Here is a 23510-nt window from a genome sequence, read left to right as displayed (position 1 = left end):
CCTTGCCTCCAGCCCCAACCTTCTAGGATCCACTGTACTCATTCTCACCTTTTCCCTCTTCCAAACCACTGAAACAGCCACAACCCCTCCTCTGCTTCCTCCTAGCTGAACACACACCATACTTCAGAGCCCCCTGCTCAGTCCTGAGATTGCTCCTTGGGGGCTGGATCTGTCAGGTCTTTTTTTTTTTAATGTTTATTTATTTTTGAGAGAGACAGAGACAGAATGCGAGTGGGTTAGGGGCAGAGAGAGAGGAAGACACAGAATCCGAAGCAGGCTCCAGGCTCTGAGCTGTCAGCACAGAGCCCGATGCGGGGCTTGAAACCAAAAGCTGTGAGATCATGACCTGAGCTGAAGTCAGACGCTCAACCAACTGAGCCACCCAGGCGCCCCTGGATCTGTCAGGTCTTAATCATAATGTGGCCTCTACCAAAAGCTTCTCCCCCAGAAGCAATTGTCAAAATCTCATCTCTTTTTCAAGGTGTGAGATAGCATCTCCCAGTGCAGGACTGCCAAAAGTTAACAGTGCATGGTAAAATAATTGAACGAGTTAATGCCCAACTCAACTTCCCCATCTGCCCTGGCTGAAGAGGTCTTCCACTCTCAGCACCTGCCTCTCGCAACCCCCACCCCTCCACCCCTTGTGGTTCTATGAAACAAATACTGGCTTCAAAACATAAGCTAGGGTAGAAAGACCCAATATGTCCTGAAGTTTATCTCTTTCAGCATCCCTGACAGGTGGCTACCCTAGTAACAGATTACTCACCCCAACCTGAACAGTTGTCCTCACTGGGTAGTTCACACTTCTCGAAAGTGTCTCTACGTTCTTTCTCCACAAACATTCCCAGAGCTCTGCCTTCATGACGGGCTGTGGCAGGTTCTGAACAGACAGGATTTCTGCCCTTCCAGAAACTAATAGTCTGGGAAGGGCATTTGACCAGCACAGCATGAGACCTGCAGTAGTGCAGCAAGTGCAAAGTGCAGGGGAGTGTGGGGTGAACTTTCCAGAGGAGCGAGGCGGGAGTCAGGGAACATTTACAGAGGGGGTGAGAGCCGAACATAGACAGAGTGAATAAGAACAATGGTTACGGTTCTGTTTGTTGAATGTTTACTGTGTTTGTGACTGCTAGTCCTCAGGAAAAATTCTAAGCCAGGTCAGCCTGTCTGCAGTCTGAGAGTTTAACCACTCAACCCAAAACATCTCTTGTAACAAAATAAGTGTTTGGGGGCAGACATCCCAGGTAGATTAGTTCTCTATGACTCCGTAACAAATCATCACAAACTTGGCAATTTGAAGCAACGCTCCCCTGTTCCCTCACAGTTGCTCAGAAGTCTGGGTTCTCTGCTCACAGTATCACAAAGCTGAGATCAAGAAACCAGCTGGGCAGGCCTCTCATCTGGAGGCTCAGGAAAGAATCTACGTCCAAGCTTATACTCACTGTTGGCAGAATCCAGTTCCTTGCGGTTGTAAGACTGAGGTGCCTGTTTCCTTGCTGACTGTTGGTCATGGGGCGCTCCTGGCACTAGAGGCAAGCCTCAGGTCTCTTCCACTCGCCCCTTCCATTTTCCAGACAACAAAGGCAGATGGAATCTTTGTCATGCTTCACATCTCTGATTTCCTCTTCTGTCGCCAGCTGGGCAATCAAGGCTTTCACGCTTTGTTTATAGATGCATCCCAAACTGCGAAGTTAAGACACTGTCTTTCGTGTAGCTGTTAATATCACATTCACTGCAGACCCGGTGGTTACCAGGTTGCATTTTATTTCTTACACCACTTTTTCTTTTCCTCTTTTCCTAATGGCCTTTATCTTTCCCTCATGTTTCCCCAGTCTCTCTTTCTCCCCGGAGACCTTTCAGGGCCCCCATTCTCGCACTCCAGTCTGGTCTGCGAGTGTCCAAACCTGTTGGACATCCATCAGTCTCACTTCCTTTCCTAGCTTTCTGCACGAGGCCAGTCTTTTCTGGAGCTCAGTCTTCTTTCATGGCTTATTTCCATGTTTGGAGAAAACCCTCCAAGTAATCACCTAAGGGTACATAGGACATAAATGTTCTGACTCCATATATGTCTCTATATGTCTTTATTACAGCCCAATAATGGACGGTTCAGCCTAGCTAGAGCTCTAGATTGAAAACTCTGTTCTCCCAGCATTTGGAAGCATTTCTCCATTGACTGCTAGCATCCCATGTTGCCGCTGAGAATTCTGAGATCATTCTGATTATTGTTCCTTTGTGACCTTTTTTTCCTTTATTTTCATTTTGCTCCCCTCTGAAAGCTCTTAGATCTCTCTCATCCCTGTTAAAAAATGTCAGGATATCGGACTTGAGTGTGGGTCACTTTGTCCTTCATTTTGGGGGCACATATTGAGCTCTTTTAATGTAGAGACTTTATGACTTTTGTTTATGGGACATTTATGTAACTTTTATTTATTTTTGTTTTTTAATATGAAATTTATTGTCAAATTGGTTTCCATACAACACCCAGTGCTCATGCCAACAGGTGCCCTCCTCAATGCCCATCACCCACTTTTCCCTCTCCCCAACCCCATCAACCCTCAGTTTATTCTCAGTTTTTAAGAGTCTCTTATGGTTTGCCTCCCTCCCTCTCTAACTCTTTTTCCCTTCCCCTCCTCCATGGTCTTCTGTTAAGTTTCTTAGGATCCACATAAGAGTGAAAACATATGGTATCTGTCTTTCTCTGTATGACTTATTTCACTTAGCATAACACTCTCCAGTTCCATCCATGTTGCTACAAAAGGCCATATTTCATTCTTTCTCATTGCCAAGTAGTATTCCATTGTGTATATAAACCACAATTTTTTTTCAATATATGAAATTTATTGTCAAATTGGTTTCCATACAACACCCAGTGCTCATCCCAAAAGGTGCCCTCCTCAATACCCATATCACAATTTCTTTATCCATTCATCAGTTGATGGACATTTAGGCTCTTTCCATAATTTGGCAATTGTTGAAAGTGCTGCTATAAACATTGGGGTACAAGTGCCCCTATGCATCAGCACTCCTGCATCCCTTGGGTAAATTCCCAGCAGTGCTATTGCTGGGTCATAGGGTAGATCTATTTTTAATTTTCTGAGGAAGCTCCACACTGCTTTCTAGAGTGGCTGCACCAGTTTGCATTCCCACCAACAGTGCAAGAGGGTTCCCATTTCTCCACATCCTCTCCAGCACCTATAGTCTCCTGATTTTTCATTTTGGCCACTCTGACTAGCGTGAGGTGGTATCTCAGTGTGGTTTTGATTTGTATTTCCCTGATGGGGAGTGACGTTGAGCATCTTTTCATGTGCCTGTTGGCCATCTGAGTATCTTCTTTGGAAAAGTATCCATTCGTGACTTCTGCCTGTTTCTTCACTGGATTATTTATTTTTTGGGTGTGGAGTTTGGTGAGTTCTTTATAGATTTTGGATACCAGCCCTTTGTCTGATATGTCATTTGCAAATATCTTTTTCCATCTTATGTAACTTTTAAATGATTCCTCTTCTCCATTTGTATCTGTGCTAGAATTCCCCATTTGTTGGATTTTTAACTTCTTGGATTGATCCTTTATGTTGCTTATATTTTCTCTCATATTTTCTTCTTTTTTTTAAGGTTCATTTATTTTTCTTAGTAATCTCTATATCCAGTGTGGGGCTTGAACTCACAACCCCAAGATCGAGAGTCCCATGCTCCTCTGACTGAGCCAGCCAGGCTCCCCATTCTCTCATATTTTCTACCTCCTCATCTTTTTGTTTCACTCTCTGAAAAATGTCCTTTGTCTATTCGCATTATATATATTTATATTATATACACATTACATATATAACTTAATTTACATGATATTATATAAGTTATTTATATAATTAACATATACATAAATATAATATTTTTTTTTCAAAAGTTCTCTTTGGTTCTTTTTCCTTCATACCATCCAGTTTTTATTTTATGGGTACAACATGTCCTTGAATCTATGTGAGGATCTGAATAGAGTGTAAACTTTTTTTTTTAGTTCTCTTTTCCTTGCATTATTTCCATTTCCTCTGAGGTCATTTTATGTGTTTGTCTTGTGCTCAGTTTGGAGGTTTTCCTCAAATGTGTGGTAATCTTTGGCTGTCCATTCATATTTAAGAATGAAGAACTGAAAAGCTTGCTGATTAGCTGGCGTGTCTTAGTTGATTAGGCAGCCAAGTCAGTCAGTCACTACAGCAGAGCACTTCCTCCCCCCATTCCCACCCCAATCCCAGAATTTGAGGGTCCTTCATCTGGGGACATTAGATGTCTCCAGAAACTGCCCACTCCCACTTGGAGAGTAGACCCTGACCTCTTGGTGGTCTGTGCCCAGGTGTGGGGAGGCACTGTCCAGTGTACAGATTTTCATTTAATCTGCTGATTTAAGCTCTGTGTTTTGCTGGGGCTGCCAAGAGGCTGGTGCTGCCTCTTTCCATGGCTGTATCTTCTCTGCATGCTCTGTGCCAAGGCTTTCTCTGCCCTACTGCATTAGTTACCACCCTTCCATCTGCTTTCTGTTGTCCTGACATTTGTTGAATATCTCCCCTACTGATGATTCCTCACCCATTATTTTTATTGTTGTGGGTTTATATCCTTTTTATTTCTTAACAATCATTTTAGAAGGCTCTCAAGAGAAAGGGGAATAAAACAAGTCATCAATTTAACATCTCCAGTGACATGTCAGCTCAAGGTCTTATTTTATGGGTACAACATTATTTTATGGGATTATCTTATTACTACACTGGCCCAATTGTGAGGTCCTCGAGGTGTGTTTGAGGACTCCTGTGCTCACTCCCTCATCTCCAAGCTTCAGACACCTCTTCTTCACCTTTCCAGGCTCTTTCCTCCACCGGAAAGGACTGTAGACATCTTTACTCTGAGTGTGCATGTCAGGTGAGAGCTTCTGGGAACATAGTTCTTATTGGTTCTCACCTAACAAATGAAGAGTGAATGGTGGTATTTCAGTTCTAGAACTTGCTTTGGGAAAGCTGTATCTCAGGCATAAGCACAGTTTTTATAGGTCTTGAGCCCCTAAAATGATCTCATATTTCTCCCTGGTGATGACAGCATAAGTGTGAATGTCCCAAAGGGCTGAGACAGGCTGACTGTGGCTGCAGAGAGGTTGCTGCTACTCCACACTACACCCTCTGTCTCCAGACCTGGAAGTGCACTTTGTGGTCATGGAGGGCCATTGCTGTCCCTGACCTATAAGGCTGGTTGCCTGGAGGTGGCTCTGCATCCTGGGTCTCCATGGGACAGACTATTTGGCCAGGATGTTATCCCTTATACTGGGACACAGGACTCCCTGAGTCCCAGAAGCTTCCACCTAGATGATCCCCTGCAAACAGGATCCCACCAGCCATCCTGGTTTGCCCTGTACTGAAGGGCCTCTCAGGATGTCAAAGGTCCAGTGCTAAAACCAGAAAGTCCTGGACAAACTAGTTAAAATTGGTCACCCTACCTGCAGAGGACTGTTTCCTGTCCCAACCTCAGACTTCCATAGAGAAAGGTTTGGGGCCTACAGACCGCTATAAGCAATTGTTTGGGGATCCCAGCTAGTGTCTTCTCACCAGCTCCCTAATTACAGACCACTCCCACCTCTTCCCCATCACTGAGCTGCACAGGACAGTCCAGCTTCTCCCAGGCCAGGAGCCCCTCCTCGGTCTGCCTCACAGGGCCCCACAGCTCTGCTTTTGCCCCCAGACATGGAAGGGTCACAGCCAGAGGCAGCCATGGCCGCCAGAAAATGCTTTCCTGATACTTCCCCCTCAGTGGTCTCAGCAACAACATTCGGAACCACGCAAAACCAAGCGGGTTACTTTTCTGCCTCTCAATGAATAATTTGATAAAATAGTCATGATTAAAGACCACTTATTCTGTGGTCATGCTAAGCTCTTACTATGTATCATATCATTGAGTTCTCAGAATGGCCTTAGAGGCAAATGCTATTATTCCTATTTTACAGATGAGGAAGTTGAAGCTCGGAGAGGTTAACTTGCTCAGACTCACACAGCTAGTAGTAATTGCAGAAATAGAACTCAAACCTCGGAGTATCTGATACCAAAGAGTAAGAACTTGAGATGGTCTTAAAATATCCAGTTTAAGTCCATCTTCTATTAGGAAGTCTTCCCTGGTCATGTTTGCCTCCTGCTCCACATTTGGACAGAAAATCCAGCTCACGATGGCTTAAACTTTTAGGACATTATTTGTTTACTTGAGAAGTACAGAAATGGTACTGGGCTGGCACAGTGGCTTATAGGTAACAAGTACCATAACTCTTTCCAGCTAACCACATCATGGTCTTCAGGGTGTGGGGATGGTAGACTGCATTTTCCAAAGATGGACAGGGCAGTATCTCCCATACTGCCTGCTTTTCTGCAATGTCACCTTGTCATTCGCTCACCTAGAGATAGAGTCTAGTTCTCTTCTCCCTTGAATCTAAGCTGGCCTTAATAATTCGCTTAACCTGGGGCACCTGGGTGGCTCAGTTGGTTGAGCATCCGAATTTGGCTCAGGTCATGATCTCACGGTTCATGGGTTCGAGCCCTGCATCGGGCTCTGTGCTGACAGCTCAGAGCCTGAAGCCCACTTCGGATTCTGTGTCTCCCTCTCTCTCTGCCCCTCCCCAGCTCATGCTCTATCTCTCAAAAATGAATAAACATTAAAAAAATTATTTAAAAAAATTTGCTTAACCAATAGAACATGGTGGAAATAACATTTTGAACTTTCAAGGTTACATCATAAGCCTTGCAGCATCTGTCTGAGCCTCTTAAAATGATTAGTGCTTGAACACTTGCCCTCAGAAACCAGCAAGCAGCCTGGGGCGCCTGGGTGGCTCAGTCAGTTAAGTATTGGCATCAGCTCAAGTCATGATCTCGTGGTCTGTGAGTTTGAACCCCATGTTGGGCTCTGTGCTGACAGCTTGGAGCCCGGAGCCTGCTTCAGATTCTGTGTCTTCCTCTCTCCCTGCCCTTCCCCTACTCATGCTCGTGCTCTCTCTCTCTTTTTCAAAAATAATAAACATTAAAAATTTTTAAAAAAAGAAACCAACAGCCATGGTGTGGGACACCCAAGCCACATGTAGAATCTCTGTGCAGGTGTCCTGGTCAACAGCCCTAGCTAAGCTCCCACTGGACATCCAGCGCCAACTGCCAGCTATGTGAGTGAGCCACCAGGACATCCAACCCCCACCTGTATCAGACTGCAACCACATAAGAGACCTCAAGTAAGAGCCATCTAGTTGAGTCCAGTCAACATATAAAATGGTGAAAGATAATAATGGATTGATCCTTTAAGATACTGAATTTTGGGGTGATTTGTTATGCAGCAGTAGATGACTGGAGCAGTTAGGTTTCTTCTTCTAGTTTGTTGCCTCAAGTTACAAGATGGTTGCCTCAGCTCCAAACATTGCTACAAACACCCACAGCTAAAAGCAGAAGTGAGGGAGTAAGTATGGAGCAAAGGCATTCTTAAGTGACTTGAAGGCGTAAGAAAATCTACCAGAAGTCCCCCAGCAAAATCCCCCACTTATCCCATCAGCCAGAACCGGGTCATGTAGTCTCTCCTAACCACTAGAGAGGTTTGCAAAGCCTCGTTAGTGGGAGGTAGGTGAAGGAAAAGGAGGCTGGGAATGACTGTTGGGTGGACACCAACAGTGTCTGCCATACTTGTTGACACGGTGTTTGTTCAAAGAGAAAGAAGAGTCAGGTGGAAAAAGTGAGCCCATGCTAAAGAAGGGGCCTTCACTGCTCCTTCTAGAAGCATAGCTGCCAGTGGGAACAGGTTTACTAAAAACGCTTTCTTCAGATGGAAAGCCTGGTGTAATGGCTAGAGTTTTACTCTGGAAGGCAGAACCTGGCTCTACTGCTTGCTAGTGGTGCAGGATTGGTGGGTTGGTTCCCTATTCTGTGCCTCAGTTTCCTCATCTATACAATGTAAGGTTTCCCTCCAACTCCTTCCGACTAGGAGAAGAAGCCAGGCCAGAAGGGAAGTGTTGGATGCTTCACGTGTGTGGAGGCTAACGCGCTGCCCAAGCCAAGCTCAGCAGAGCCTGCCTCTGGCCACAGATGTTGGGATTTGCCAAACAAACCCTAATCACTTAATGAGAAACGAAAATGGTGCCTGGTTCCTCCACTTAATTGCCCCTTTGAAAACAACACACGGGAGATTTATAGTAATCACCATAATCGCCTCATAAAAACCCGAGAATTTAAAGACTGACACGCCTCATTTCTGGGAGGAATTAGAGGCAAAAATTAAGGCAAGGAATTCCTGGCCTGCCTTGGCCTCAGCTCGCTGGGAATCCAGGACTCTGCCCATAGAGAGCCTGCCACTCTGGACAGCCTCCTGATCCCAGTCAAACATCACTCCAAACGCTCTGCTGCCAGTGTCTCCTGCAGCCTCAGCTGTCACTTGCACCACCCAAGGCAGGAACCACATGTACCCGGAAGACTCGACAGCCCCGAGGGTCAGATGAAGGTCCTGGAGGAGGAGACAGGACCCTTGCTGCACCCACTTGCAGCTAGAGCTAGAGGACAGGAGCTGAGGGACACATAGGCTGTCCCTCACCCATGAAAGCCACAGCTTCTAGTTCTCCGGAGGCCACCGGGCCCGACTTGCATATCTCCCGTGACAAGGCATTCTTATGACCTCCTGGGACATTTACTAAGATACCCTGCCAGAAGGAAGGTTCACACTCTGCTAAGTGGATATTTGTTCCCTTTCACGTTTTTATAACTGGGCTCAGAAGCACTGAGCGTCAAGGTTAGAAGTGTCCTCTGGGTTTGCCTCTCCAGCTTCTTCCTTTGATAGCAATTCTTTCTTTCTTCCTTCTCACTCTCTGCTCAATCAAAAATACATATTTGATCCCTGAGGGGCCTTGAAACTATCAGTTCTTACCAAGGTAGCCAGAGTGGTCCTTTTAAATATATTTTTTAATGTTTATTTATTTATTTTTAGAGGGAGGGCAAGAGAGAGAGAGAATCCCAGGCAGGCTCCCCACCGTCAGCAAAGAGCCCAATGTAGGGCCTGAACTCACAAACCACAAGATCATGATCTGAGATGTAATCAAGAGTCGGATGCTTAATCGACTGAGCCACCCAGGCGCCCCCACAGTTGTCCTTTTAAAACCTAAGTCAGATCAACTGACTTGTCTGTCACTCTCCAGTGGCTTCCCAACTCAAAGGGAAGGGGAAGACTTTATGGTATCTGCACTGCTCTCATGCCCTGCCCTTGGCCACTTTGCTCCAGCCTTGCTGTTGTTGTTCCTGGAAAATGCCAGGGACCCCACCCGACCGCACCTCAGCACTTTGGTAACTTGCTGTTCCCACTGTCCGGAATGCCCTTCCCTCATATATTCAAAGGGCTCTGTCCTTACCTCCTTCCAGGCCCTTCCTCCCCTCCCTACATAAAATTGCACCCCTACTCTTTCTATTACCCCCGCTATTTTATTTCTGTCCATCATGCTTAATACCTTCTAAGACGTAATACACTATAAGATTTGCTGATTGTTTATGCTTGGAGGGAAGTTCCAAAAGGCAGGGAACTTTATCTTTTTTTTTTTTTTCACTATTGAATCCCAAACACCTAGTACAATGGCTGTCACAGAATGGTGCTCAATAGATTCTTGTTGAGTGAGTAACAAATGGGGATAGAGCGGTGACAAAGAGAAAGCCCCTCCCCTCGTGAAACTTATAGCCCCATGGCAGAGGCAGACATCAGGAACACCGTCACCCACAGGACTCGATGCTGGAAAGAAAGGGGCAGCTGTGACGAGGGTAATCTGACTGTGGCCCAGCGCGGCCAGGCTACGGACGTCTGGAGAGCCGTTTGCGAGAGTCGAACGCGAAGGGGGCTGAGGGTTTAAGGCCATGAAGCTTTGGGAGGAAAGGGTGCTGCTTCTACACCCTCTAACAGCAATGGAACTCCATGATGACAGGGTGGCATCTGCCAGCTGAGTTCATGTCCCCCCTGGGCCGTGCCCCAGCCCTTCACTCTGGGGCAAGCAGCTTCAGTGCCCGGATACTTGCCACGGAGAAGGGGTAATAGCTCCCGGGCTTGTCGCGAGGAACAGATGAAATATGTGTCAGAGCCGGAACCTGCAGGTACAGAGTGTTCGCTTACGTCCTGCTCCTTTCCTCTTTGCCAAGCCTTTAACAGCCAGTCTCTTCATCTGGCCGTGCCAATCTCGCTCCTGGCCCCTCGTGAGCCTTGGGGTGTATCAGCCTGGATGTAAAACTACAGATTAACAGAGATCAGCCAGATCTTTGCGGAGCATCATTTGACAGAAGATTTGACTGATCTCTACTGTGCCCCAGGCCCTCCTGGGCTCCAGGCCAAACTGGGTTGGCTTTGGAGCTATTGACTATATAGCCCATCAGCCTCCGGGCCTGATGCCTGTTGGCCCATAGGACCATGTGACTAGAATGAAGAGTAGGGGTCAGGGGTGGCCGACACAGCTGGGCCTGTAAAGCTGCCAACTGCTTTGCTCTTGGGGGAGCCCTCCTCGACTCACAACCTAGAGAGCTCCCGGCACATACCCGTGCACGCACATACCTGTGCAGTACAGTGCTATCCATACACAGCTCCCAACTCCTCAGCTCCCTGTGTGAGGACAGACTCTCTACCCCCTCAAACTCTGCTCTCCCTCCTGATTAGTAAGTGGGGGAGGGAGGCTGGTAAGGAGGCAGCAAACACATCACTTCTTCCTGTGCTTAGTATGGACAATGGATATGTAGAGGTGTTTAGCAAATTCTTCCCATTGTAAGCCAGCCCCAGCATTGGGCAACAGAGAAGCAATGAATCTGATCTGAGTTCCTGGCCTCAGGGTTCACGTTCTAGTAGGGACAGCAGATACTTGCACAGATCAGTATAATAGAAACTACACAGTAGAGGGTCCAAGTGAGAACCCATAGAAAGAGAGCCTGGATTTCACTTTGGGGGTTTGGGGATGGTGACAGGACAAGCTCTTTGGATAAGGAGGACTTGGAGGTGCACTGAGGTTTGATAAAGGGCTTCTCGGCTACTATACCTACAGAAATGGAGGCACAGAGGTGGGAGAGTGAGGGGCAGGGCAGGAAATGGTGAACTGACTGATGTCATGCTAGATAGAGCCCGGGGTGGGGGGTAGAATTGCTTTCACTGCAATGATTTGGTTTGTAACCAGCCCTTAGAAGTGCTTAATGCTTCCCAATCCCTCTCTCCACCTGTCTAGTAGTACCTTGGATGGCTTTGGATGGTTCCTGGGGAGCAGAAGACCACCATCTTTCTTGTTTACTACTTTACCTCCCTGCTTGGCCACACACTCAATTCCTTCAAATCAGCCTCCCTTTTATCACCTCGAGTGCCCCCTGGGAAGCACTCCACCTCTTCTCTCCCTGCTTACACGACTCTCATCCTTCAAGGACAGAGGAGTCCTGCTTGCTCCAGGGACACCCTCTGACCACTCCAGCCCACAGTGGCCTCCTCGTCAGACCACTTAAAATGACTGAGGTAACCCTGCAGCTTCATGCAATGACCCCCTTTCCAGTAAACGCTTTGCTACATGCTATATTAGGATGCTATTTTTACAACAAGAAATCCACTTGACTCTAGGATGGGGAATTGATTGCAGGGAACTTGGAATCTCAAGCAACCTGATGCAGGAAAGGACTTGACCTGGCTCAGCAATCCAGGGGGTGGCATCTCCCTGCTTCTGTCTCTGCCTCTGTTCTGTTCTCTTCCCAGACTGGCCTTCTCTGCCTTCTATCGGATGGGCAGGGACGGCAACGTGACTGCTCACAGCACCTGACAGGTCCAGCCATGTGAAAAGAATCTCCAAATTCCCAAGAGAAGGTGATTGGCCCAAATGAAGCAGGTGTCCCACACTGGCCCAGTTGGCTTTGGGAAGGGGAATGGGGTCACACAGTAGCTGCCAGGCTACTCCTTTGGGAGTCATTCCCCATAGTCATCAGGCCCTGGGCTGTTCTGAGAGAAGGAAAATTGTCATGAGCAGGGAAAATACCCCAAAGATGTCTATTACTTATCTGTAATGTAATGTGACTAAATGCTCGTGAGTTCCCATTCCAGACTATTCTATTGACCTCCTTTGTGACTTGAGGCAAGTCCTTCCCCTCTTGGGCTGTAGTTTTCACTGTGCATGGGGAAGGGTGGGGCTAAGTGTTCTGTTGGGCTCCTTAAGTCTCTGGGACTTTGGGCCAATTACTTACTTTCTCCGAACCTCTGCTTTTTCATCTGGGAGCAAAACAGCAGCAACAATATCCATCTCACAGAGTAACTGGAAGACAGTACGCATAAGATTATCTAACATAGGCTGGTACTGAGATGCTCCAGAAATGCTAGTGCCTCTAGTAGATATAAATTGGGGTGGCCTCCAAGCTCACAGTGATTTCCCCTGGTGGTCCTAGCCATGACACCCCATGTGTTTGGGAGAATTGTTTCTTCTCTAGCTGGGAGCTGCCACCCTCCAACAGTGATTTGACAAGGGGACAGCACGTCCCAAATCAGATCCCTTGGAATGCTTCTCTGGGGGTCTCTTTTCCAACTGCAGCTCTTCTGTCCCCATTTGCAAAATTCTACGGATGGGACCATAAAGCTGCCAACAGCCAGGCCCCCAAACTCATGGAGAAAGTGGTCTGCGAAACGGAAGCCAGTATGAAGAGGATGTTTGAGTTCTCAGTTCCGAACATCTCAAAATCCTGTTTCACCCTTACCATAATTTATGAGAGGGTACATGCTCCTCATTTATCTAAAGTTGGTTTCAGTTGGTATTCTGTTACTTGCAAGCAACGACCCCTGATAATACATCTCCCTCCCTGTCCAAGCCTCAGAAGCCTTACCTATAAGATGCTGGGGCCACAGCCTGCCTCTTCATCTGTGATGTTCTACCACTGCATTCATCAATTCCTTCATTTCATCCATTACTTATCTGTAATGTAATGTAATGTCAGTCAGTCAGAATCTGTAATGTCAGTCAGTCGGCATCCGTGCTGCAACTGTTCTGTCCGTGGCCCCATGTTGGATGCTAGGAGTCACTCTAGAGGAATAATTCACACTGCCAGTTCCCCAGACTCACAGAGTTAGGGGGAGCTGAGCAAGCATTCAGTACTGAGTATGGTAACGGCTGTGATGGAGGAAGCATGGGCATTGTGGGGAAGTCAGAGAAGGAGTCACAGGTCCATTTGGAATGCTTCCTGGAGGAGGTGGCATGAGCTGAGTTTTCCAGATGGGGGTGGGAGCAGAGAGAGGAGGAAGGGCATTCCAGGCAGAAGAAGCTAACTCTGTAAGGGCCCAAAGGGGAATGAGGGAAAGCAGCAGCCTGGGGCTGGAGGGAAGGGACACAAGCGATGAATGGATTTGTATTTTCCACCCATGCAACTTCTGGGGGAAAAAACAATAACTAAGCCTCCATTTTTGAAGCTTGGAAAGTCCCCAGGGTGGAGTCTTTGAACAGGGATGAGAAGAAGTGACTCTTGACCACAGTAAAGCACTGGAGCAAATGATCCTTTCTCCAGCAGGCTGCCGCACTGGACCTTGGTCTCCCCAGGACAGCCCTGCTCGCAGCTGCATCCAGCGGCCCATGCTAGGCTGTTGTTGGATCCACCTAAAAATAGGAAGGCAGGGAGCCTCACGCCAAGCAGACGGCAGGAGAGCAGCCCAGGCGGGCCAGGGAGGAGCGCAAACATCCCCCCCTCCTAAGAAACATACTCATTACATTCTGAGCAAAGGCGGTTCACAATGCATCCTGGGGAAAATATGCAGTTATTGCCCCCAAACATGCCAAAGCTCGACTAATGACTGCACGCCTGCTCCAAAAGCTTAAACTATTCCAGATGCTGCTTCTTGCCTCTGGGAGACTGCTTCTTTCTCCCAGCCTGAGGTTCTGGACTCTTCCTTGGGTTCTAGTCCTCTGGGAGACACACAGTTGGCTGAGGGTCTTGGGGTAAGTGATCGCCCTCTCTGGGACTCCTAGGGGCAATCTACAGGATCTTTGCCTTAACCGACTGTTGTGGAAACTGTGCCTACCTGCCTGATGGGGCGGTGGGGGAGGGTGCCAGGTGGGAAGCCCGGAGCCAGGGCTCTAGGCGATTTGGGGTGAGGCGAGGGGTTCTGAACTTGAGTGTGTTCAGTTTCTGCATCTATCAAATGGTAATAATCCGTAGGGAAGCAGTAATTAGAAGACTCAAATCTCCAAGCACACTCAGGGATGGCTACCACCGGACAGCACCGAAGCTTGGACCTGTCTTCTGGCTGAGTGACCCCGGGGAGTTCCCTCCCCCTCTGTGAGCCTCCCTTCCGTCATCTGTGAACTGGGGATGGCTTCTGGTTAAATAACTCATGCATGCTTATTGTCTATTTTTTTAAAATTTAATCAACCCATTTGAGCAGATGACACACTCACGTGATTCCAAGTTCAAAAGATGCAAATGGCACAGAGTTAGTCTCCCTCTCACTCCTGCTCCATAACTACACCGTTTTCTTCCACTGAGGCAGCCACTGCTATTGGTTTCTGGTGTATTAAATATGGATAAATTAAAAGGATTTTTATTGCAGTATTCACACACACACACACACACACACACGCAGCCAAGTGACCGTCTCAAAAACACAATTCAGTGAATAATGATCATAGTTCTAATTCTCAAAAAGAAAAAAGGAAAAATCACCTGAGACTCATCACCTAAAGATAAAATTGTTGATATTTTGGTGTATTTTCTTCCTGTTCCTTTTCTATGTGTGTATATACATACACATTGGAACCATGCCATGTAACTTCTGTACCCTGGTTTGTCGTTGTTGTTGTTTTGTTTTTGTTTTTTTAGAGAGAGAGAGAAAGCATGAGCGGGGGGTGGGCGGGGAAGGTCAGAGGGAGAGAGAGGCAATCTTAAGCAGGCTCCACGCTCAGCACAGAGCCTGATGCGGGGCTCTCGGATGCTCAACCGACTGAGCCACCCAGGCACCCCATACCCTGTTTCATGTATTTAACACATGTCATGAACACTTCTTCAGGTCACTAAAAATTCCTCAAAATTGGTCTTTCAATGTTTGTCTAATGTTTCAAGGAATGGACCCTACTTTTTACTGTAGAACATCAGGTTCAATTTCCCGTATTACAAATGACAGTCACGAGCACCCTTGAGCATGCATGGTGCAGCACATTCCTCTGGATGAACTCCTAGCAGGGGAATCACTGAGTCAAACAGTATGAACTATAGCACTATAGCTCAGGAGAAAGTGTGCAGGGTTGGCCCGATGCACAGAACTGCTGTGCTAGAGGTGTTCTGTAAGGCTCTGGCCTTGTGCTGGGCACAGACACGGGGCTCCATGGTGAACCAAGTGGCTACATAGAAAGAACAGGTAAATGCTTGCTCCTCCTCTCCCTAGAGCTCTATGCTCTAGGCCCTCCCTCCCTGGGGTCGTCGTCTTCTTCTTTTTAAAAATTTTTTTAATGTTTATTTATTTTTGAGAAAGAGAGTGGGAGAGAAAGCGTGAGCGGGGCAGGGACAGAGAGAGGGAGACACAGAATCTGACGCAGTCTCCAGGCTCCGAGCTGTCAGCACAGAGCCCGACGTGGGGCTCGAACTCACAAACCGAGAGATTGTGACCTGAGCCAGAGTTGGACGCTTAACCGACTGAGCCACCCAGGCGCCATCCCCACTTTTTTTTTTTTTTTACAAAATTTTTAATTTTATTTATTTTGGGGGGGAGGGGCAGAGAGAGATGGAGTCTTCTGACAGCCACAAAAAAGGGGCTCTGTCTAATCTGAGCTTTATCATTCTAATCACTGGAGACTTGTTAAGTGAATGTTTAACAGCTGGCTTTCTGGGGGAGGGAGGTGGCAGTAGGTTCTGATTGGTAGCACTGGCCCATTTCCATGGTGTAAAACCTCCCACTGTGACCATTGTCAAACTGCCAACATGTCATCGAAAGCAGTGTTGGGATGAGATGCACCTAATCTCATAGGCTGTCTGGAGCTGACTTGTCCTTCCATCTGTCCAAGTTGCCCTCTTGCCCCTCTTCTTCCTCCTCCCCATTCATCCCCCAACCTGAGGATCATCCAGAGTGATAGGGATTGAATATTTTTTGGGGGGAGGTGGGTGTTGCTAAAGAATGAGAACATCCTGAAGAAGGAGACTTCAGGAGGTCCAGATGATTGTCCCAGGGCACCCAGCCAGATGATGTTTCACAGGGTGTCAGTCCCTGCTCCGTGCTTGGGACACTTCTCAGATGGGAGCCCATGCTTCCCACTGCAGAAATATACTGCCTTTTCTAACACTCCTCTTCCTCTTTGGTGACTCTGGCACTGGATCCACAAGAGTATGAGTCCCAAGCTTTGCCCTTCAGGAGCTGAGAGCCAAGTGGGGAGGCAGAGACACATGGGAGGTTTATGCAAGGCAGGGGGTGAGTGCCTTACAGGAGCTCCCCTGTTCAATTGACTCCAGTCTGGGCTTCCCTTCTTCTCTCTTCTCCCCTTGTAACAGACATCGTTGAGGGCTCCAATTCCTCCTTCCTGAGGGAACCCAGTTTTTCTGTATCTACTCTCATGCAGCAGCCCGTTTTGTGGGCAAGTGACCCATCCTCAGTTCTGGGAGTGGGTAAGGTTCTGATTAGTCTTGATCAAACCTGTAATTTATTTTTCCTTGCCAGAGATTGTTTAGGAATGGGAGGTGATCCAATTCTGGCCAATGAGAGCTGAGGGGACACAGCCTGGGTGGTGCGACAACCTCTCTTCTTCTGGATACTTGGAACTCAGTGTTGTAGTTTGGGTGTTGTAATTGCCTTGTCACCAGGCTGAAGATGAAGCCAACCCATGAGGGACAGCAGAGCCAGGAGAATTATAGGAAAGGGGAGCCAGAGCCCTAACTGCAGCCTGCCTCTGACCTTCTTGTTAGGGAAAAAAAAATATATATATATATATATTTCCTTCCAGCCTAAATCATTTTGAGTTGATGTTTTCTGTTACTTGAAGCCAAAAACATCCTAAATGATAAAACACTTCCAGTCCATCATCTGCATTACAAAGGTACTGGTTATTATACAACAGGGATCTTATCATACCACTTCCTGACTCTAGTTTTTCAATGGCTTCTGTAGAAAGTTAGGATAAGGGAGCCTGGGTGGCTCAGTTGGTTAAGCGTCCAACTCTTGATTTCAGCTCAGGTCATGATCTCACGGTTCACCAAGACTGAGCTCTGCATTGGGCTCTGCACTGACAGTGTGGAGCCTGCTTGGGACTCTCTCTCTCTCTCTCTCTCTCTCTCTCTCTGACCCTCCCCTGCTTGTGCTCTGTCTCTCTCGAAATAAATAAATAAACGTGAAAAAAAGGAAGTTAGGATAAAATCTTTGTTCAGTGTCTCCTTTCCCTGCATAACGCCCACCTACCTCCCAGAAAATGTCAGCCCCTGAGGGTGGCACACTTGGTCTTCATCACTGGCTCCCTAGTGCCTGGCGTAGAGTCTGTTGCAAGGTAGGTACTTAATAAATACTGTTGAATAAGTGCAGAGGAGAGGAGCTAGGGCTGGGGGGTGGTCAGAGTTCTAGGCTTCATTTTTTGGCTTTGCGCTGACTTATTTTGGGACTTTGGGTGCATCTCTCTCCTGTCTGGACCTCAATATCCAAAACTGTAAAGAAGGTGTATCAGACTAAAGCAGTAGCTTAAGAGTGGGGTTTAGGGGAGCCTGGGTGGCTCAGTCAGTTAAATGTCCGTCCTCGGCCCAGGTCATGATCTCACGGTTTGTGAGTTCAAGCCCCACGTCGGGCTCTGTGCTGACAGCTCAGAGCCTGGAGCCTGCTTTGGATTCTGTGTCTCCCTCTCTCTCTGCCCCTTCCCCACTCATACTCCCTGTCTCTTTCTCTCTCAAAAATAAATAAACATTAAAAAATTTTTTTTAAAAAAGAGTGGGCTTTAAAACTACCCCTCAGTGACTCCATATAATAGCAGTTGTGCTTTTAGTGTCCACTGATGCAAAGTTTTATTTTAAAAATTTTTCTTAATGTTTATTTATTTTTTTACAGACAGAGACAGAGTGCAAGCAGGGGAGGGGCAGAGAGAGAGACGGAGACACAGAATCCGGAGCAGGCTGGGCTATCAGCACAGAGCCAGATGCAGGGCTCGAACTCATGAGCTGAGTTGTGACATCATGACCTTAGCCCAAGTCAGGCGCTCAACCAACTGAGTCACCCAGGCACTCCGTAAAGCTTTACAATGCGGGTACTTGTCTGTCACAGCAGCATCCATGTCCATTCGAAAAGCCTTCATACTTGTGTGTAAGACACACCGTCTATCCTCCTTACAGACAGCACCGGGTGCCATGTGGTTTCCAGATGCCTTACTTGAGCTAAGGGGCCCACAGGCTGGGAACACTGGCCTGGACCATCACAGAGTTCTTCAGGCACTAGGGGCTTATGCGTCTGGCAGGGGCCACAGGAGTTACAGCTCTTGCTCAGGGTCACACAGCAATTAGTGGTGGATTCAAACTCACTCTTCTCCGGCCTGGGTTCCTTTGGCTCAGTCAGTCTGGCTGATAGCACCAGTCCCCCTCAGCTTCCCTGGAACGAGAAGCAGGGAAGCCGGTGAGCCCTGAGATTGCCTAGGGTGGGGGGACGAGGTAGATGGCAGAACACACAACGCTGACAGCCCGAAATGACAGGAAACATACTTCAGATGCCGGGGGTGTGGTTTAGGAGCGGCTGGAATTACACCCTCAGGGCTGAGCCAACATTGTCTGAGTCTGAGCCTGGACCGGGTCTGCACCCTTCAGAGGCAGGGACAGCGTGGGGGGTCTCGGCCCAGGGCTGCGGAGCTGAGCAGAGAGACAGTGAAGGCAGGAGGCGGATTCCCAGCTGGCAACCAGGCTCGGGGAACTTTTGCCTTTCCAGACACGTGCACTCATTTGTTGATTTGTTCATTCATGATTCATTCATTTATTCATTCATTCACTCATTCATTCACCTAGGTAGTAGTCACTCAACAAGGCTCACTGAGCTGTGCCGCCTGCAGCCTGGCATAGGGTCCGAGGAGGAACTGGGCACCGAGGGAGGTAGACACACAGCGTGTACTCAAGTCTCTCTGGGTAGGGTCAGCCAGAGGCGCCAGCCGGCCCTCTCCCTGGGGAAGGGAGTGGAGGGGGGAGTTGGGAAATGTGTTCTAGCGGAAAGTGCCTAATGCGAGTGGTACTCAAAGGACAAGGAAGAATACGCCAGGCAGGTGCGGAGGTGGGTGGGGAGTCTCTCAGAGGGAAAGATGTTAATAAAGGTCTTAGGAGATGGAGGGACTGGTTGGAAAAATAAATGAGACTGTATTTTTACCTAAAAGTGGCAAAGTGGGCTGTGCTCATTGCACTTCCCAAAGCCTCAGAGTAGGAGAGGACCTGGCGCTCGGTGACAGTGGCTCTGTACAGAATGTGTGTGCACCGAGGGCAAGCGGGCACAGGGACCTGGCCAGGCGGTGGGGCCGCAGGTCAGGCCACGGTTAACATTGTGCTCTGAGTCTCGACGGGAGTCAGTGACGGGAGCCCCTGAAGGTGCTCAAGCAGGGCTGCCTGCAGAGGACGTGTCGCTCTAGCTACTAACTAGAGGCAGAATCGGAGGGGGAGGTCGGGAGAGCAGTCAGGAGGCTACTGCCTTGGGCACTGTGAGAGCTGGTATTGGCCTCAACAACGATCGGGACAGAGAGACAAGAGCAGAGGACAGATTTGAGGGCAATTTCTGAGAGCTGACAGGTCTGGGTGACTGGAGGTGGTCAGAGAAGGAGAGAAAGGGGCACATGGTGATGGACGAGATGATGGCCAATTCCTGGACTGTGTGGCATGGATGTTTAAGCCACTCTCTGAGATGGACGGTGGAGGGTCCCTCTCTGACCTGGTCTGGAGTGAATGGCAACAAGGGGTCTGATGCTCCTCCAGAGCCAGAGCCTTGGTTCACACCTTACTGTCTGCTCAGCCTCCCATCTGGTCTCAGCCTCCAGCCTCTTGCCTCTCTAGTCTCTCTGTGGCCACACTGATCTCCACAAGGGTTGTGACCATGCCACTCCCCCGCTGAAAAACTTCCAAGGGCCACCTGTTGTCTGAAAAGATCTGAGCTCCTAGCCTGGCAAATAAATTCATCTACAATCTGACCCCGTCTACCTTCTCTGTCTCAGTCCCTTGGCACTCTCTACCAGCCACAGTGAACAATCATAGTAACAACAACAATAAGAGCGACAGCAAACAACAGCTGACACACAGCATTGATGTGTGCTAGGCAATGTCCCAAGAACTTTACATACATTCGCTTATGTAATTCTTAGTAGAAAAACACGGCAAGTCTTGGACTTCCCAGAATGGACCATATCCTCTTGCCTTCAGCTCCTCACCTTCAGTTTTCTTGTTCTGGCATCCAGCCATCCTTCCAGCCATGTGATACGTATTTATAGACCATCGGCTTATGCCAGGCCCTGAACTGACTGTCTGGGATCCCAATATAAGTAAGATGTGTACCTGTCCTCAATAGGTACAGTCTAGTGTGGGAGACGGAAACATAAAGAGTCAAGGTTAAGTGCAAAGTGACAGAGAGAATGAAGGCAGAGAATGAGCCTTAATCCAGCCTGGGGCCTGCCAATCTGGCCCACTGCTGCTTTACACCCTCCAGGAAGCCTTCCCAACTTTGCCAAGCTGGGTGAGGTCCCTCTTCTGTGCCCCTTCGGTCCCTTCTCTGCCTTCATCACACACTGCCCACCGTGTATGGGAAGTGTCTGTGTGGCTGCCCCCTCCTGAGCACCATGAAGGCAGAGAACAGTCTGACTTATCACTGACACAGCACCTGAGGCAGCCTGGACACAGGTCCTTAGGATTTGCTGGATAGAAGTGCTTGAAGCATGAAGAGCCACAAAGAGGGGCCTCTGCTTGGGTTGTTCTCTGGTGCTCTCCCCACAGTCAGGCCTGACCTAATTTCCTTTCCTGAGCCTGGTTCAGGCCCCTCAGCCCAGAGGGCACCCCACAGGGATCAGGCCCTGTCGGTAAGGGTGGGGCTGCTGCTTTCATTAACTAGTTCAGAAGCAGCCTGGCTAGAAAAGGTCACACCGGAATGGGGGCCCAATATACCCTCAGCCAGATTAGAGGTATCTGGCCCAGGCTCTGAGGAAGGAGCAGTATCCTGGGCAGTTCTAGTCTTGGGGGTAAGAGGGAGGAGGCCCTTCAGCAGCCCTCAGGATCCCTTAGTGGTGGGGGTGGAGGCGGGTGTCTCCTAGAGTTCCTTTGGTTCCTGAGCCCTTTCTGCAGCCTCTGGACTATGGGATCTGTGGATGCTGTGATGAGGGCTTCAGGAATATATGACTCTGGAGTGGTCTTTGGGGGTATCTGAGGAATATTCCAGGTCTGGTGACAGCTCAGTCTGGCCCCTTGGACTCTCATTGGGGTAACACAGCCCTTTCTCCCCAGAGCTCTGGAGTAGCAATCATGGGCTCTCCCAGAGGCACTGTGAATCTTGGGGCAAGGACCTGAAAGGACTCTCCCAGGCAGAGTGGTTGAGAAGCTCCGGCCCCCACCCTCTGCTCCTTGCCTCGAAGCCCATCTTGGCTCCTGGTGCCTCTGTAGGGGTGGGGCTGGGGGCAGGGAGCCTTGGGGGCTGATGCTAACAGCTTTGGACAGGGTGGGAATTTCCATTCCTATCTAGGGAGCCATCAACGCTGTGTGCCCTGACCTGGGCCTTTGGCCTCCAAAGGGCAGTGGGAAGGCCGGCCCCAGGGCCAATCCCTGGCCATTAATCCCTCCTGCCAGCCTGAATATCCACCCAGCGTGGTCAGACAAAGGACTGCCCAGCCCAGCCACTGTGTTCCTCCCGCCCCAGGGGCTCCACTCAGACGCTGGGCCGCCTGGAATCCAGGCCCATGAGAAAGGGGCCGCCTTCACTGGCCATCTTATGCCCGGATGCTCAGCCGCATCCCGTCCGGCCCAGGGCCTGTGAAAAGAGGGCCCAGCCACGCTGAAAACACGGATTAGCCCTTGGGCCACCCCCTGACACCGGCCTGCTCGGCTCCGGGAAGCAGGCCCAATGGAGGGGGCCAGGCAGGCACAGAGAACTGGAAAAGTCTGGGTTCTCACCCCTTTGGCCCAGTTCCCTGCCCCCACCCTCCCCATGATTAGCATAGCCAAGTGCACATTCAGTATCATTTACTGAACATTTACTATGTTCCAGGCTCTACATGGATTGGAAAATTGAAAGTACAAGAAAATTGCTGTCTGCCATGGGAAGTAATAAAAGCCACTCGCCATAACCACCTCCCACCTCCCCACACGCGCATACACACACACACAAACCAGATCTGTAGGTGTGAGACAGAGGCTGTGGTAGGGGTCTTCAGAGCAGCCTTAGGCCCTAAGGGAAGGCGGGAGAGATGGTGGCTCTGATTCTGTGCCTGAGTTCAGCTGCAGGATTATGCTGCACCTGGGTGAAAATATGCAGGCTCTGAGATCACTTCTCTGGCTCTGCCTCCCTCCTTCCCTTCCTGGTTTAATACTGGAAATGCCAACTGGGGAGCAGAAAGAAGAATCTCCTGTTACCAAGTGCCATTGTGGGCTAAGCACCTTTTCCTACATGATCTCATCTGAATCTCATGACAATGCTGAGAGGGTTCATTACTGCCCCCATTTGGCAGGCGAGGAAACTGAGGCTCAAGTGATCACTGGCCCCAGGTGGCTCCTCTCGCCCAGCGAGATTCCCTGCTCCTGCAGTTGCTTGTCTTGTCTTATGTGAGCTGTTCTTTGTGCCTGTACCGTCTTGTGTTCCGTAAGGCCTGGGCTCAGGCAGTAGAGTGCAGTGTAGAGAGGGTACTGAGGGGGAAACTGTGCACATAAACCAGCCTGGCTCCCCATGTTGTAGGGTTGGGGGAGGGTCATCTCCAGATCTCTGAGTGTCACCTTCTCCTTCCCCTCTGCTTCTACAGCCCCCCTCTGCCCACCTCTCTCATAGCTGTAACTGTCTGTGTGTCCATCTCCCCACCAGATCGAGAGCCTCTTTGTCTCTGTCTTCCCTGAGCATGGGTAGAGGGCCTGGCACAGAAGTGCTCAGTGAGTGTTGTGGGCTAAACTGAGGCCAGGAGGCCTGAAGGAGGGGTGGGTTCGGGGTCCACGAGGAACTGCCTGGCACTTGCAGATTGCTGAGATGTGGGGAGTGGAGGGGGAAGGAGGAGCCTAAGGTGGTGTTCATTATTTCTGCTCCAGGTGATGAGGGGGCAAGGGCCCATTTGCTGAGATCTGGAGGGCAGAAAGGGGAGCAGGATGGGGTTGGGGTGCACCAGGTTGAGGTTGATGTCCAGTGGACACTGGAAATGCTGACCTGGAGGTCAGGAGACAGGCTAGGCATCAACTCTGCAGCCAAAGTTGTGAGAGCTGGAAGAACTCCAGAGGAAGTCGTTTCTACAGTTTCAGCTTTAACATATGGTGTTCTTGGACGAGTCCTGATGCTGGTGCCCTGGGCTCTGGGTTTAATTCCAGCCCTGCCACTTACTAGCTGTGCGAAGTTAGGTAGGTCCC

The 23510-nt window shown here is 49.1% G+C and overlaps 1 long non-coding RNA gene across 1 annotated transcript; it reads right to left on the bottom strand.

Moving 5' to 3' along the window:
* Positions 1-10780: 10780 nt before the first annotated feature.
* On the bottom strand, positions 10781-18985 carry LOC144617090 (uncharacterized). Its single transcript, XR_013557109.2, has 4 exons — positions 18483-18985; positions 14402-14509; positions 12840-12928; positions 10781-11967 (listed from the first exon to the last, which is right to left on the bottom strand). It is a non-coding gene; the product is annotated as an uncharacterized LOC144617090 (long non-coding RNA).
* Positions 18986-23510: the final 4525 nt, after the last annotated feature.

Source organism: Panthera onca, chromosome C1 (assembly GCF_046562875.1).
Source record: "Panthera onca isolate mPanOnc1 chromosome C1, mPanOnc1 haplotype 2, whole genome shotgun sequence".
NCBI classification, from domain to species: domain Eukaryota; kingdom Metazoa; phylum Chordata; class Mammalia; order Carnivora; family Felidae; genus Panthera; species Panthera onca.
Note: the sequence above shows the minus strand (reverse complement) of the source record. Positions and strands in the feature narration are given on the sequence as shown.